This window comes from Gopherus flavomarginatus, chromosome 9 (genome assembly GCF_025201925.1).
Source record: "Gopherus flavomarginatus isolate rGopFla2 chromosome 9, rGopFla2.mat.asm, whole genome shotgun sequence".
Classification (NCBI taxonomy): domain Eukaryota; kingdom Metazoa; phylum Chordata; order Testudines; family Testudinidae; genus Gopherus; species Gopherus flavomarginatus.
Genome location: NC_066625.1, coordinates 2,554,697 through 2,570,917, shown reverse-complemented (window position 1 = coordinate 2,570,917; position 16,221 = coordinate 2,554,697). Strand labels below are relative to the sequence as shown.

The 16,221-nt window shown below is 41.8% G+C and overlaps 2 protein-coding genes across 2 annotated transcripts in view; both read left to right on the top strand.

Moving 5' to 3' along the window:
* The window catches only part of CACNG3 (calcium voltage-gated channel auxiliary subunit gamma 3), a 72,035-nt gene that overhangs the window by 13,533 nt on the left and 42,281 nt on the right, over nt 1-16,221 (top strand). The gene's annotated exons all lie outside the window — the stretch shown is intronic.
* The window catches only part of LOC127058506 (troponin T, cardiac muscle-like), a 195,071-nt gene continuing 188,317 nt past the window's right edge, over nt 9,468-16,221 (top strand). The window contains exon 1 of the mRNA XM_050968637.1: nt 9,468-9,482. The gene's annotated coding sequence lies outside the window, so the exon portion shown is untranslated. The remainder of the gene's footprint in view (nt 9,483-16,221) is intronic.

The following is a 16,221-nucleotide window of genomic DNA, read 5'->3' as shown; positions in this document are numbered from 1 at the left end:
AAAATCCTGTCCCCAGCTCTGTAACTGACTCCCTCTGTGTCCTTGGAGAAAGGCTAGAACTGTAATATAACCTTTTACAATCTTTGAAATGATTTCTTGAATTTAGTTTAGTCATTGATATTTAGGAAATAATTGAAGATGTTTTTTCAAAAGCGATCTTCAGAGAACTCATTGTGGTTTATGGCTTCACACTTCTTCCTAAAGTTATTTGTATCTTTTCTTTTCTTTTCTTTTCTCTGGGGTTAAATGTACAAATTGAATCCATCTATGTTGCCATTCCTTTTGTGAAATCCTAAAGCCCAGACTACAATGAACCCTGGCTCAACGTGAACCCAGACTTCAGGGAGAAAGTAAGGTATCAGCAGCCATCTAGAGAGATTCCTTTGATTAAGGAGACACCTGCTGTGATAAAGAGTGACAGTGTCTGTTTGATTACTGGTGTCTTCTTTCTTTGCTCATGTATATTGACAGAGCTCCACAACAGCTCAATAAATAGAAGACATTTCAGAGTTTGTGCTAAGGAACACTATTGCATTCCTCATTATATCATTTAAAATTGATTATATAACAAACAAGTGTTAACATCATTGATTGGTGGGACTAGCCCTGATGATTCACATATGAGTCTTTACAGTCTTATCTTCTAAGCTACATGCTTAGGTAGATCAGCTCAAACATTTTAAATTTAATATTTTAGAAATATAATCTGCAAGTAGGGCTCTGCTTTATTTTAAAGCACATTCCATGTCCTGATGGATATTTATATCCTAGGAAAATACAAAGCAGCCTGCTTGAAAGCGTTAACCTCTTGTTGCCATTACCCAAAGGAAACATAAACATCACTTGACATGCACATCTATTTTGGGTCAAATGGAATTTCTGAGGGGAAAATATTGAATATTGGCTACAATTGACTGGATTGTGACCTTGCTTGACAAATGTATGAAATTAATATAAAGGGATAATTATCTGAAGTGAAATTAACCTTGGCCCACCCAACACACATCAAAAAGATTTTTTGTCTTCGAATTACCACATATTCTGTCAAGTATCAGAGGGATAGCCGTGCTAGTCTGGATCTGTAAAAGCAGCAAAGAATCCTGTGGCACCTTATAGACTAACAGACGTTTTGGAGCGTGAGCTTCATAGGTGAATACCCACTTCATCAGATGCATCTATAAGGTGCCACAGGATTCATTGCTGCTTTCACGTATTCTGTGATGACAAAAAAATAAAAAGGAAAGGATTGATTTCTGCAAAATGCAGCCCAGAAAAACCAGACCTTATCCCCCCAAAGCAGAAACAGACATCCATATTGACACTAAGACAGAGATTTCCATACTGGTGCAAAAAGACAAATGTGTGTGTGCAGTTGCTGAGACTATAAACCAAAGTACAGTCATTGTGCACACACATTATGCACATACGTGCAGTTATATAATGGGCCTCTCTGTCCAAACCCATTGGCCCATCTCCATGGAAACCACTCTTGCCAACAATTATTTGTTTTTAGCCCTTTTTAGAGAGCCCAGAATCAGCTCTGCACCCGTGCCCGGATACCATGCTATGGAGTGCAATATGAACCCCAGGGATCTAGAACCCCAAACCACAAAGGCAAGAAAAACAGTGTTCATGTTATGAGGTGTTAGATCTACACCCGTCTTGTCAAATAACAGCACAATATTAATGGTGCTGGAGCCTCATTTATTGGCTTATATAGTCTTCTGCCAGGTTCATTTCCCTTCAGTGTCTCCTCCTCTTCTGGTCCAGTTTGAGCTCTTAGTTGTCCCCTGTCATAAACAGATAGTTAAGGGTTAATAGAACAAGAGTATTTCATGTCTCTTTTGCCTGTAAAGGGTTAGCAAGATCAGTAAGCCTGGCTGTCACCTGACCAGAGGACCAATCAGGGGACAGGATACTTTCAAATCTTGAGGGAGGGAAGTTTGTGTGTGTGCTGTTAGTTTTTTGGTTGTTGTTCACTCTAGGGGCTCAGAGGGACCAGATGTTCAACCAGGTTTCTCTCCAATCTCTCTGATACAGGCTCTTATATGTCCAGAATAGTAAGTACTAGGTAGATTAGGCGAGTTAGGCTTATGGTTGTTTTCTTTATTTGCAAATGAGTATTTGGCTGGAAGGAGTTCAAATTTGTATTTTGCGGGAAGGATTTTAATTTGTACTTGTATCCTTAGGCTGGGAGGGTGTTCCCAGTGTCTATAGCTGAAAGACCCTGTAACATATTCTATCTTAAATTTACAAAGATAATTTTTACTGTTTTTCTTTCTTTAATTAAAAGCTTTTCTTGTTTAAGAACCTGATTGTTTTTTTATTCTGGTGAGGCCCCAGGGAACTGGGTCTGGATCCACCAGGGAATTGCTGGGGAGAAAGGAGGGAAGGGGGAGAGAGAGGTTAATTTCTCTCTCTGTTAGGATTACTTTCTCTCTCAGGGAGAGTCTGGGAGGGGGAGAGAGAAGGAGGGAGGAAGGTGGATTTTCCTCTGTTTTAAGATTTGAGGAGTTTGAATCACAGTGATCTTCCAGGGTAACCCAGGGAGGGGAAGTCTGGAAGAGGCAACGGTGAGGGAAAGGGTTTACTTTCCTTGTGTTAAGATCCAGAGGGTCTGGGTCTTGGGGGTCCCCGGGCCAGGTTTTAGGGGGACCAGAGTGTACCAGGCACTGGAATTCCTGGTTGGTGGCAGCGCTACAAGTACTAAGCTGGTAATTGAGCGTAGAGGAATTCATGCTGGTACCCCATCTTTTGGACGCTAAGGTTCAGAGTGGGGAATTATACCATGACATCCCCTGTGAAGCCTTGAATGCTCTAGGATCTGGTTACTTTTGCAAATCACTTTCCTCCTGTGTTCCATTCGGCTCTGCATCCTGCCCAGTCACTTGTGTTGTTGATTGCTGGGGTTGTCCTCTGCAGGATCACAGGCAAGGCATCTCTCACTGGAGCAGCTTTGCCTGTGGAGCTGACTTTCCCAAGTTCTCCACCAGAGACCAACTCTGATGCACTTTAGGGCATGGTGTAGCGCTCACGTTTTTACTGAGTATTTTAACAAACTACCCTTGAGGTATAGTATGTGCCTTGAGCCCTATTTTAATCTAGTCATCTGTAAGGTCAGCTTGATGTTTTGTATGTTTATCATTTACTGTGAGACTCGCGGATGCCACAGCCAAGCACGGTCAAAATAAATAACTGCAGCTGTTATTCCGGGTTATGTATCTTGTCCTGTGAGTAACTTACAGCGCTGCTTCTGAGACTGACGGAGTCATTCAATCTCTAGCAAGGACAGAGTGAAGTTAAACCATTTTCTGCTCTTGTTTCAATCACTGCCCTGTGAGTGGATTTCACTTTCTCACCATGTTTCACTGCAGACGGCCTCATAAGTGAGACTAATTTGCCATTGTTCTATTTTAATTTCAGTCCCAGGGACAAGGAACAGTAGCAGAATTTTAAAGCTTCAGACAGGTGAACTGCAGCTGTCAGTTCTTTTTGAACTTTTCCAGTAGTTTGTGGTGTGTTGGCTACTTCGTATCTGCACCTCAACCACTTCCCATCCTCAGAGGCACCTAGTCTGTAGCTATTCCATGTTAGCACTTCCAAATAAGGAATGATAGAATGAGCTCATGAGTATGGCATATTGTTCCATTTTGCAGCAGGTAGCATGATACCTTTATTTGGTTCTCTATCTCTGACTTGCAAAATTCACCCCCATCACCCAGGCTGAGTAACTGCATTTAATAGGCTTGAAAATATAAGCATTTTTTGTAATCATAATAGTAAAGGACAGGCAAATAGATTGTGATTCCTGGACAGGTAACATTTTATGACAATGTTCTCAGGTTCTATATATTTCTGATCTCCCCTCCACCTTGGTATTTAGGCATCAAATACAAAATTAAGAATGCTACTATTTTGGTCTGCAAGGGATGGCCATCTCCAACAATCCTTGCATCAGCCATTGCTATTCAGTTTTATTAAATAAATGTTTTTATTGTATGGAGGAAAACAAAACTATAGCAGTTACAATGAAATAAGCAAACCCTATATAGGTAAGTACAATGTAAGGCCTTATCCATTTTACTGGACAAGAATATTTTACACTTGTTTTATACTTGAAGAAAAAGAACCATAGTAAAGAGAAAAGTGGAACAAGTTAGAGGAAACTGGGGATAAAAGACACTCAGTATGGTATGTCAGGTAGAAGAAGCGCAACATAGAGTCAGAGAATCCTCATTTTATAGCAGTGGCATTAGTCTGCTAGGCCAGTTCTTTTTTTTTTTTTAAAGAGCTCAGCAGATTGGGTGAACGTTTCGTTCTGAGCATGTAATTAGGAACCTTCCGTGCAAAGATCACCTCTCCATAGTTATCTATCAGTTGAGCACCTATGAAATACACCCAAAGGTCATCAAATTAGAGGAGATATTTCCCTGCTTTGAGGTGCTCCTCAGTCTACAGCAGCCATATTACTTAATCTAATGTCCCTATTTTCTCATGGGGGGAAAAAAACGTTGCCAAGTTGTTTTTATTTAGTGCAAAAGACTAGGATGAGAGCAGAAAATGTCATGCTGTTCCAAACCTATGAGCAGAGGAGAAGAGCAAAATGGGGGAATATATAAATTCAATTTTGCTGCAGTTTTCAAAGTCCCTGGGAATGCCATACATTAGGGATAATGTCATCAGGCAGGCATACCTTGTGACTTTTGCTGCTGGCAAAAATATAAGTATATTATATTATAAAGTATAATAAGATAACAATTGGTTGCATTTGAGGGTGATGTGTCTGTGGCTCTCAGACATTCATAGTTTACGTTTCTCTAGTGAATTGGTGATTGCCATGCGAGTGTATTTTTACTATGTATTTGTGACTTGAATTGCAATGGGAAAAAACCAACCCTGAATATCCAAAGTGGTTACTAATAAATAGCTACCATTATTGACATATTTGTCAATATCACCTCTTAAAAACTATTGCCCTGATGGTGCTGCTTCTTAGCCCCCATGTATAATTCATCATCTATGCCTGGGATAAAGGCATTGCCACAGTCTGGCTGCCCCATTCCTGTCTTAGAAAGGTCGCTATGGTATTTATTTGGTCTGCTATGGCTACTGGTGGATGTTACTGCATTGATCAGCCGTTTGTCTCTGTTTCTTTACAAGCATCTCTTGCTGGGACGTGACTGGCAATTGCTACAATCTTCCCAGTATTGACCAGGCCCCCAGTCAGTTAACTAGGATACGTGTGAAACTTCTTTATTGCCCTGCCTTGTACTCCTGTGCCAGGTGGGTGTAAGACACTCCCCAGTCAGAAGGCACATGGGCATGGTGAATCCACTGCAGAGCATTCTCTTCCAGGTGCTAGTCCCCAGGTTGTTTAGCCAAGTGACAAGCCTTGCTGTGGCGGCAATTCCCCTGTGAACTCTCATTCTCCTTTCTGCTGAGAGGTTACAAAGTGTTATTTCCTTTGTCCTTCCCACATAGTCGTTCTTGTTCTTTGTTTGGGTGGTTTTTCAGTTTATCGAAATCTGCGCTGTCCCTGGCCTTCAGATCACTCGTCCTCCTTTTCTCCTCATCTTGGCTTTCCAGAGAGGAGAGCGGATTCTCTGGGGTTCTTATGCTGGAAAGGCAATGTTTAGGGGAAGCAAGTACACATGGAGAAATGACCTATGGAATACTTTTTGATTCTGACAATCCCTTGCGGGGTGGGAGGATAAGAGAGACATTCTTGACACAGAATGCCACTGTTGTACATTTTCAATGTATGTGTGAATTACTGCTCTTACAAGGACTAAAATACCCAGTAAAACCAGAATTGGACTAATACACCTGTACCCCGATATAATGCGAACCAATATAACACAAATTCAGATATAACGTGGTAAAACAGTGCTCCGGGGGCGGGGGCAGGGCTGTGCACTCCGGTGGATCAAAGCAAGTTCGATATAATGCAGTTTCACCTATAACGCGGTAAGATTTTTTGGCTCTCGAGGACAGCGTTATATCGGGGTAGAGGTGTAGGTAAAAAGAGGTAAAATCAGACTGGTCTATCCCAAAATGATAGGGATACGATTATGCAAGGACACACTGATGGTTGGCAGAGTTGCAATTGAGTTGTGTTCCAAGAAAGAAGAAGTGTGTATTCATTAGTGTTACAGAACCTCAACGTTTGCTTGGCACTGTACCGAACATGTAGCTAAGTCTGTGCTCTGGCTTATGCTTTAGACATGGACTAACCAGTGAAGATAACAAATGAAAATGTCAGGAGGAAGGAGAGGGGAGTAAAAGGAAAAAGGCTACAATAATATCAGGCAGTTAGTTCAGAGGCGTTCCCTCCGATGCCCCTCACCATGCCCAAGGCACCATCCTGTATAGGCAGGGCTCTGTGAGGTCTCTGTGCTGCAGGTTCTATCGTGTGGGTAAGGCCCTGCTGTAACATCCCTTTACAGTGCTATGAATAATTCATCTTTCTCTGCCTGAGTGTTCTTGCCTGGCATGTCCTTCAAATGAGAATAGAATACTTTTGCAGTAATGTCCATCACCCTGGTGTCTGGGCAGCTCTGTAGTGACTAAGCATATGAGTCTATCTGTATCTCTCAAGTATCGCTAAGTTGCTGATCACCCTGTTGTGTCTAAAGCAGTCCCCCATCTTATGCAAGAACTAAAGTATTCCTAAGATTTTCTGTACAGTTGATCCAACCTTTTATTAAAGACCAGATTCAAAGTGGCAACAACTTTTAGCAGGTCTCTTCTTAGGCTGTTACTTAGGGCAGGTTTCATCACAGGGATATAGGGAGAGATTTTCAAAAAATTCCGGGGAAACAAAGTATATAATTGAGTAATTAGAGACTGTATTGTAATGCACACACATCCAGAAGTGGGATTAAGGTTGCTCAGACAACCTTAAATCTGGTGTCTCCTAACTTTTGAGTACTTGACTTTGCAACTGTAACAATGGTCTTTTAATCTTGTTTTTGGTGTTCTATAAAAGTGAGGCAGGAACATTTCATGAGCATAATGTCTAGATACTGAATTATAACTGTGACAGACTCGTTAGAAGTGGTGTCACTTTCAATAACTGTTACCTGGGAAAGACGTTCTGCTACTGAGCATTTAGGGGCTAATTAGGGTCACGCTAACACAGCTGTGTGTTGTGGAGCTGGGGCAACACCCATGCTGGGGGCAACCATATTGAGTGGCAAGCATATGGGGAGCACTGTGGGTGGGGGTTCACCTGAGGACATAGCTCTGGGCATGGCTGGGCTTGGATCAGCACTGGCTACACCTGTTGGACAGATGTAGCAATAGGTAGCTCTCCTGGCACTTCCCTACTGCCAGGGGAGGTATCATACCTTTGAAAACCATTTTGCTGTCGGGCTCCGGAGATATGATTCCCACCCCCCACAAGTCTCAAGAGAAGAACTGAATAGTAACTATTCCAGGCCCAGACCTGCTGCCATTGAAGTTGATGGCAAAATTTCCATTAGCTTCAACAGAAGCAAAATTGGGATTCAAATATAGTTACTCTACAATAAGAATTAATGAGCAAGAATTGGTGCATAATCTGAATTTATCCATCCATTCTTCCATCCATCAAAGTATCTCGCTCTGCCCCTCCCCCCTCTTCATATCTATATTCAGTAACTGCCTTCCAGAAAGAAAAACCAAGTGGGAGTTTGAATTGTTTCAAAGCCACAGAGTTATTCTAGCGAAATGCTTTCTGCTTTGAGTCAGATTTGAGAAACCTTGGAGGGAGGCAGGCTAATTTATAGCTAAGAGAATCCTGAGACCTGGCCTGAGAGGACACTGAGCCCTCAGAAGGACACTAGCTGGCTAGGGGGTGGTTTGGCATTACAAACACCACTGATTCACACCAAGTCCGTTTCAGGCTGGTTAAATCCTTGAGTCTGGGCCAGAGCACAGGCAGCTGCGATAGAAGGTTAAATGAGATGGACTCCCATCCTCCAGATCTGTGGGTAACAGAAGGTTAGTACCGTACTCAGTACGTCTCTAACGTCAATTGTGATAATGCACGACTGCCTCACAGAGCCATAGAGCGCTGATGTACTCTTCAGAACATGCAGGATCCCCACAGCTAACATTTCTGCTGCCCCCAGCCCAGGCACAAAGCACAGAGGCTAGCTGTGGCGGAAAGTTTACTTATGGAAAAATCCTATAGTATGTCATGGGGTGAAACCAATAATGTTCTATAGAAGTTACTCTAAAAACCTAAAGAATTTAACAGCTAATGAGAATCTTTCTGTAGGTTTTGGGGGTTTTGAAAGCATCCTTTAGAACCACTATAATTCTCCATTTAATCCTGTAAGATGGTCCCCAAAGAAACCCTACAGAGAGGTTCTAATTTTATTTTCAATTATATAGGATTTTTCCCATCAGGGATTGTTCTTAAACCTATTTTCTAGACTAAAATTAGCTTGAGGTTGCCCATGATGGACAGCAGTTGGTAAGGGATGACCTGTATGTTTCCTTCTATGGAAATTCATTCAGACTTGCCATACTAATATTTATTTTTCTACTTGCTAATATGAAATATGATTTTTTCCCCAAATGTCATTTGTGCATTGATTCAGTAGAACATCTCTCCATCTTAAGGCCATTTTACAAATTCTGTAGACGTTCTTGAGTCAGTAAACATATTTTGGGGCATGAGAAGGGGGTTCCCTCAAAAATGCCAAACCAAAGGATACACCAGTGAAATAAATGTCAATATACAGACCACAAAACCAGGGTCCTTTTAGAGAGGTGAACTATATTGGGTGTTTCAAATAATATAGTGGGCTCTGCTTTGCCCATTATAAGGATGATCCAGTAGTCAAGGTGTTAGCACGGGATTTGGGAGACATGGAGTCAGTTCTCTGCTGTGCCACAGACTTCCCATGAGACCTTGGGCAAGTCATTTAGGCCAATTTTTTCAGAAGTGGCTAGTGATTTTGGTTGCCCAACTGGAGATGCCTTTTAAAGGGGCTGATTTTTAGAGGGTAGATGCTCAGAATTGTCTAGCTTTAGGGGGCCTCAAATCCCAAACCACTAGTCACTTTTGGAAATCTTGGCATTAGTCTCTGTGGGCCCCAGTTCCTCATATGTAAACTGGGGATAACAGCACTGCCCTGCCTCCTGGGGGGGCTGTAAGGATACATACATTAGATGTGGGGAGTTCAGATGAGCATTAAGATAGATAAGGCCCTGGAAAGGCTGGGTTTCTAATCTGGGGAAAGAAATGTACATCACTGAAGAAAGACGCCTTCAATCTTTCTGGCTTGTAAGTTAAATATGAATTTTGAACCTGAAGCTGCAGTTCACAATCGTTTCCAACCAGCGTATAAACACAGGCCCAACACATTACACACCGAATCCCCTGCAATAAATAGGCTTTGATAGATACACTTTCTTTAAGTGCACAAACTATAAACGTCAAATATTTATACTGTTAAGGAGATGTGACAGAAGGAAAAAAAGTGGCAAGTGTTTGAGTGACAGTCTAATATCTGAAGTTCAAATACTTATCATCAAATGCACGGCATAAAGAAAAAAAGAAACATAATAGCATTTTTTCAGGGAAAACAAGCTGCCAACTCTCCTCCCTGACTAAACCTGGTTTAAAGATTGACTGTACTGCTCGAAAAACTATTGATGAACTGTAAACATGAGAAGATCACCCTGATCATGGCCTGTCAAAACCATTACACTGAAAGTGCTCTGAGCTCCTTTCCCGCATGACTCACCAAGTCTTGAGCAAATGTGTTTATTTGTAAAGATCCTTATTTCAAGAAACACTGACCTTTTTTAATGCCTTGTGCAATAAGCTCTGGAATTCTAAATGCCTTTTGGCAACTGTTTAGTTTTGCTAAAGCTCGAACAGTGTGATTTCCATGGCAATTTACATATATTTATCCTTGATAGTCCACATTGTACTGCTTCTTTGAAAAACGATTTACTTTTGCTGCCCTCATGATGTAATTCAGCATGTGTAGCACTCAAATGAGATCAGACGGTAAAAAGAAGGCATAGAGGGATTCACTTTATTGCACTCAGCAATTAAGTTTATGACAGTCCTCCACACCCTGTATCTGATGGAGCAGACTGGTGAATAGTATCACACTTCTGATCCACACCACACATTTGCAGGGGATTATGGCATGTCCAGGGCTGCTTCTGTGTCCTATGACTGCAGGCTGAGGGACTGTAACCACCTGAGAAAAGCAATGATCCCTTAAGCATGGGCTAGGGTCCCTGATTGCTGTTTAAGATACAATCAATACCTAAAGCAAAGAGGCTCAGCTCTGGCATTTGCTCTTCATTAATGACCGGGATAAACTATCAGTGGTGCAGGTCAGGAAGGTCCATTTGTAACCAGGGTTTTCAAGCTATTTCATAATGTACATCCCTAAAATCTTCTGTCTGATTCTAAAAACTAGCTTCCACTAGGCAGCTGATGCTAGTCGCGCAAGCTAGGTTCAATCTCTCTGTGTCTTTGTTATCCGGAGACACACGTTTCATCTTTGAGAAAGTTGAGAGAACATTAAGATTCCAGGCAATGCACTTGGGGGAAAAAATCAAAAAGGGAGTTTATTTTTATGTGCAGCCCTAATCCTGCCCATGTCTTTGTGTGGATACGATTTGCTTGTACATGCCATGATCAAGGGCTGGATGCAAATAATACCAAATAATACAGTATTTTTACAGCCTCAGAAACAGATTCTGTTTTTGTCACGATTTTCAGCTTACACTAAAATAGATTATGGGGCCAGAAGGGGTCATTGTGATCATCTATTCTGTAGAACACAGGCCATAGTGCTGCCTTAAATTGATTTGTTTGAACTAGAGCAGATTTGTTAGGAAAAACATCTCATCTTGATTTTAAAATGCCTGGTGATGGAGAAACCACCACAGCCCTTGATAAGTTGTTCCAGTGGTTACTTACTCCCTGTTAAAAATGTACGATTTATTTCTAGTCTGAATTTCTCAGGCTTCAGCTTCCAGCCACTGGATCTTGTTATACCTTTGTCTGCTGGATTGAAGAGCCCTCTAGTATTAATATTCTGTTCCCCTTGTAGGACTTGCAGGCTTTGATCAAATTGTCTCATAACCTTCTTTTTGTTAAGATAAATAGATTGAGCTCCTTGAGTCTATCGCTGTAAGGGATGTTTCTTCCAATCCTTTCATCATTCTTGTGGCTCTTCTCTGAACTCTCTCCAATATGTCAACGTTCTTCTTGAAATTGTGGACAGCAACACTGGACGCAGTATTCCAGTAGTGGTCACACCAAAGCCAAATCCAGAGGTAACATGACCTCTCTATTCCTACTCAATATTCCAAAGATCATGTTAGCTCTGTGTGCCACAACATCAAACTGGGACCTCATGTTTGTCCACCATGATTACCAGTCTTTTTCAGAGTCACTGATTTCCAGGATAAAGTCCCTCATCCTGGAAGTATGGCCTGCATTCTATGTTCCCAAATGTATGACTTTACATTAGACCAGATTAAAACTCACCTTGTTTGCTTACATCCAGATTACCATGTGATCCAGATACAGAGAGATCTGGGACCTGTCCTATTCATTATTTAACACTCTCCCAAACTGTTGTCATCTGCAAAATTTATGAGTGATTATTTCATTTTCTTCCAGGTCATTGTACATAGTGTAGGGCCAAGAACCAATCCCCCCTAGAAACATCTGCTCAATAATGATTCTGCATTTACAATTATATTTTAGCCACTTTTTAATCCATTTAATGTGCACTGTGTTGAATTTGTATCGTTCAAGTTTCTTAATCAAAATGTCACGCAAAAAAAATTGTTACTTTGACAGGATCTATTTTGCATAAACTGAGGATGATTGTCATAAATTATATTACCCTCTGTCATAGTATAATTCCCAATTCTGGACCTTAGCGTCCAAAATATGGGTACTAGCATGAGTTTCCCTAAGCTTAATTACCAGCTTAGGTCTGATATGCTGCCACCAATCAGGAATTTTCCAGGGCCTGATACCCTCTGGTCCCCCCAAAACCTTCCCTGGGGACCACGAGACCCAGATTCCCTGAGTCTCACAACAAAGGGGAATAAACCATTCCCTTCCCCCTCTCTTCTTCCTCCCAGCTCCTTCCCGCCCTGGGAACACTAGGAGATCACCTGATTCAACTTCTTGAATCACCACACCGAGAGGAGTGTTACCTTCCCCCTCACCCAGAGGCCGTACAGATTCAAGCTGCGTGAATCTAACACAAAGGGAAAATTTATCCTTCCCTTTTCCCCACCAATTCCCTTGAACCTTAACTAGGAGAAAAAAGTCAAACAGGTCTTAAAAGCAAAACTTTTAATAAAAAAAGAAAGAAAAAAGTAAAAGGTTTATCTCTGCACTTTAGATGGTAAACAGTTACAGGGTCTTTCAACTTATAAACAATAGAAAGAAACTTTCTCCAGCAGAAACACAATTTAAGCTACTTCCAGCAAGTACACATATGTAAATGAAAAAAAAAAACAAATTAAAAGACTATGACCGCCTTTTCTTACTCACAATTCCGAATAGATAAGAGACTGTAGCAGGGAGATTGGCAGAAACCTGGTTGCACCTCTAGCCCCATCCAGGACCCAGAGAGAACAAAGCCAAACCCAAACCCCACATACAAAGGCTTCCCTCCACGAGATTTGAAAGTATCTTGTCTCCTGATTGATCCTCTGGTCAGGTGTTTGCAGGTCACTGTTTGTTAACCCTTTATAGATGAAAGAGACATTAACCCTTAGCTATCTGTTTATGACACCCTCCTTTAAGTCTTTATTATTTGAGTCCTGTATCAGCCATTCCATTATTTATCCCGGGATTGATGTCAGGCTGATAGGTCATCCCATTTACCCTTTAAAATAATGGTACAATGTTAGCTTTCTTCCAGTCCTCTGGAACTTCCCCAGTGTTCCAAGACTTAGAAACAATCAATGTTAAAAGAGCTGGCCAAAGAGCTCTTTGGACAGTTAAACTTTGATGCGAGTTAGCCAGACCTGCTGATTTTAAAATGTCTGGCTGGGGTAGCTGCTGTTTAACATGCTCCTTAATTAATTTTGGAATGGGAAAGTATTTTAACACCATCTGATCTGAATACATCTGGCTGTTTCCCAAATACAGAATATTTATTGAACACTTCTGCTTTCTTTGCATTATTACTGACCATTCTGACATTTCTGTCACAGTAATGGACCAATATCATTGCTAGAGATCCTTTTGTTGCTAATATACTTATAAAAACTCCTTCTTATTGTCCCTAACTTGGCTGGACACAGATTTCTCCTTTCATCACTTTGCTTCCCATATCAATTTTTTACAGTTCTAGTTTGGGATTTCTGTTCATTACTGTCAACTTCCCTTTCTTCCGTTTGTTCTAGATAGCTCTAGATAAATGTGGCTGTTTTATGGCTGCTTGCATTTCCTCTTTGAGCCAGGTTGTTTTTTAACCAGTGTGGCCTTCTTCCTCAGTTGTGTGATTGTGGCTTTTTGCAGCATCCAGTGAAATGTTCTTAAACGGTTCCCAATTATCTTTCAAATTTGCCTGTTAAAATTCCTTCTTCCAACTAATCTGGCTCATAAAGTCTAGTCAGCTTTGTGAAATTGACCTGTTTAAAGCACCAAGTAGGTAGATTACTGGTCTGCACATACCAAGTTTAGTCAAGTCATGATCACTTGTACCTAAGCTATCACTAATTTAGATCTGTGATCAATTCCTCTTTACTTGTGAAGATGTGGTCTAATATAGAATTCTCCAGTATTGGATGCAAGATTTTTCACGTTAGGAAATAGTCACCTATGTTTTGAGAAATTCCAAGGACTTTTTAGTACTGGCACCATGAGACCTCCAGCATGTGTCACTCAGATTGAAGTCACCCAGGAGCAGCACCCACAGCTTTCTTTCCTACGCATTCTAGATAAGTGCCTGGAGCCGGTCATCCTGTTCTCTAGTGTGATTTGGTGGTTTGTGGTGGATGCCAGTTAATACTCCATCTTGTGCTTTAGCTGTTTGGACACTGAGCCATAAGCATCCAAGGTCCTTTTCTTCCAAGTTGACAGTGACTCAGAAACTGGCAATGCCATTTTTTACATAGTGCCACGCCTCCTGCCCTTTTGCTCACTTGATCCTTGCTAAATAGGTTATAACCACGGATTTTAACATTCCAACCATGTGGATCTTCCCACCAAGTTTCAGCAATACTCACTGGACTGAATTTATGCTCCTAAATGAGCAATTCTATTTCCTCTTGTTTCTTACCCAGGTTCCTAGCATTGGTGTATAGGCAACCAAAAAATTCCTTACTTCACGTCCTTTGCTGTCTTGATTCATTTTGTTCCCAACATGGTGATTTTGTGCTAATCGGGGGATTGCTTGTTCCCTCTCCTCACTTTCCCCTTTTGTTATTTAATTAGTCTAATGCCCCCTGCCTAGTCTAGCCAACCTGTCAACCTGTCTGGTCTCATTCACTGCTCATGTTTGCTACATATTTCTCTACATTACTAATTTAACCGTGTCCGGCCCCCCTCTGCTACAAGCTGTTAAAATCCACACCAGCAGCACTTTGCATGCACCCAGTGTGATTCTCAAAGGTTCAGAACTTAGACAAATCAAATCCAGTTTCGCTCCGAGCACAGTAAGACACTCCTCCTACCTGCTAAATAGGAGCTAGAACTGCCATCAGCAGGATTATTGCAGAAAAGAGAAGGAAATCTGATGTCACTGAAGAAATAATTCTTTAATTATACCCTGTCCATCTCTGTTTGTTTGCCCACTGCTACGGGGAGGGCAAAGCTGTCAAGTGTAGGTGGTAAAGTGACATTACAGTCAGCTGGGATAGGTTCTTGTGACAAAGAAGAGGGGATCAGAGGGAAAATCAAAGTTTTGATATTGGGACAATTGCTGGCTACATAATAAGAAAATTGTTGAATGCTGAGGATTTGGGCTTCCAGCAAATCTTGGTGTCATGTCTAGATTCCAAGCTTCCATTTAAAAAAAACAGCCCCTGCTCTCACACTATGGGAGCAGGGGTGTTAACCCTGGTTAGCCCCCTCACTTCCCAGCGGGGACAGCACACAGAGCGGCAGTAAAGCCCAAGTTATAGTTATGCTCCATATGAGCCTTAAATCACCAAGCTGCCCTTGAACACAGCCCTAATTTTCTTGAGTTATTCTGTCAAATGCAGACAAAGCTGCTTCTTGCCACTCTGCCAGAGAGCCCGCTCGCTCCTCAAGCTCCGCTATAAATCGGTCAGTGCAAGAAGGGTCCCTGCACGGACGCTGAGCTCAGGGAAATGAAATAGAGGCCACTGCAGTCCTCTTTCTAGTAACAAATGCTTCAGCAGAACCAGCTCTCTCCATTCACTAGTGCGAGAGGCACGGAACGTTGCAGGGTGCTGCGTGTGCAGTCTGTAAATGCCGAGCTGCCTGGTGGAACCCCATCACTGAGCCGGTTGTGGGGAGAGGGTCCCCTCCAGAAGCTGAAAGCTAAACCACTTTCCCACTGAAAAGGTTTTGACCAACCAGCCAGAGTCCAAAGAGGAGGCATGACCCCGGGGCCAGGCTGGGAATCAAGACCAGAGTTCTCTTCCCAGCTCCCCCATTGATTTGCTGTTTGACTGTGTACTAGACACTTAAGCTGTAGTGTAGCCATAGCCTATGTCATGCAGGGGCGTGAATAACGCTCCCTCCACCCCCAGCGACATAAATTACACTGACATAAGCGCCCGTGTGGACAGTGCTATATCAGCAGGAGAGTGTCTGAGGCTCATAGGAGGTGGTTTTATTATGCCGATAGGAGAACGTCTTCACCAGATGTGGTGCAGCTGTAGCTATGTCTTTGCATACCCCAAATGTTTGGGGTTTTCAACCAATGATGAAGCCTGTTAAAAAATTTTGAGGCTTGAAACAGTTCTTTGAAATTTCAGAAATATCAGTAAAAAAATTTCAAAGTCCCAACCACTTTTCACTCTTTTTTCCCTCACCAGCTGTAGTTGGGACTGTCAAGTAATTACAGGCACCACAGGTAGTGACACCTCTAGTTAAGGTTGGCAGACATTTCCATTATAAGACCATGTTTGCAGTTACTTGAATTTTGTCAAACTTAAATCTTCCAGGCTAAAATTTTTCTTGCCAGCTGTTGGCATCAGACCAATTTTTTTTTTTTTTGGAAAGCTTCAGTTAAAATGATTCAGACAGTTCTGTGA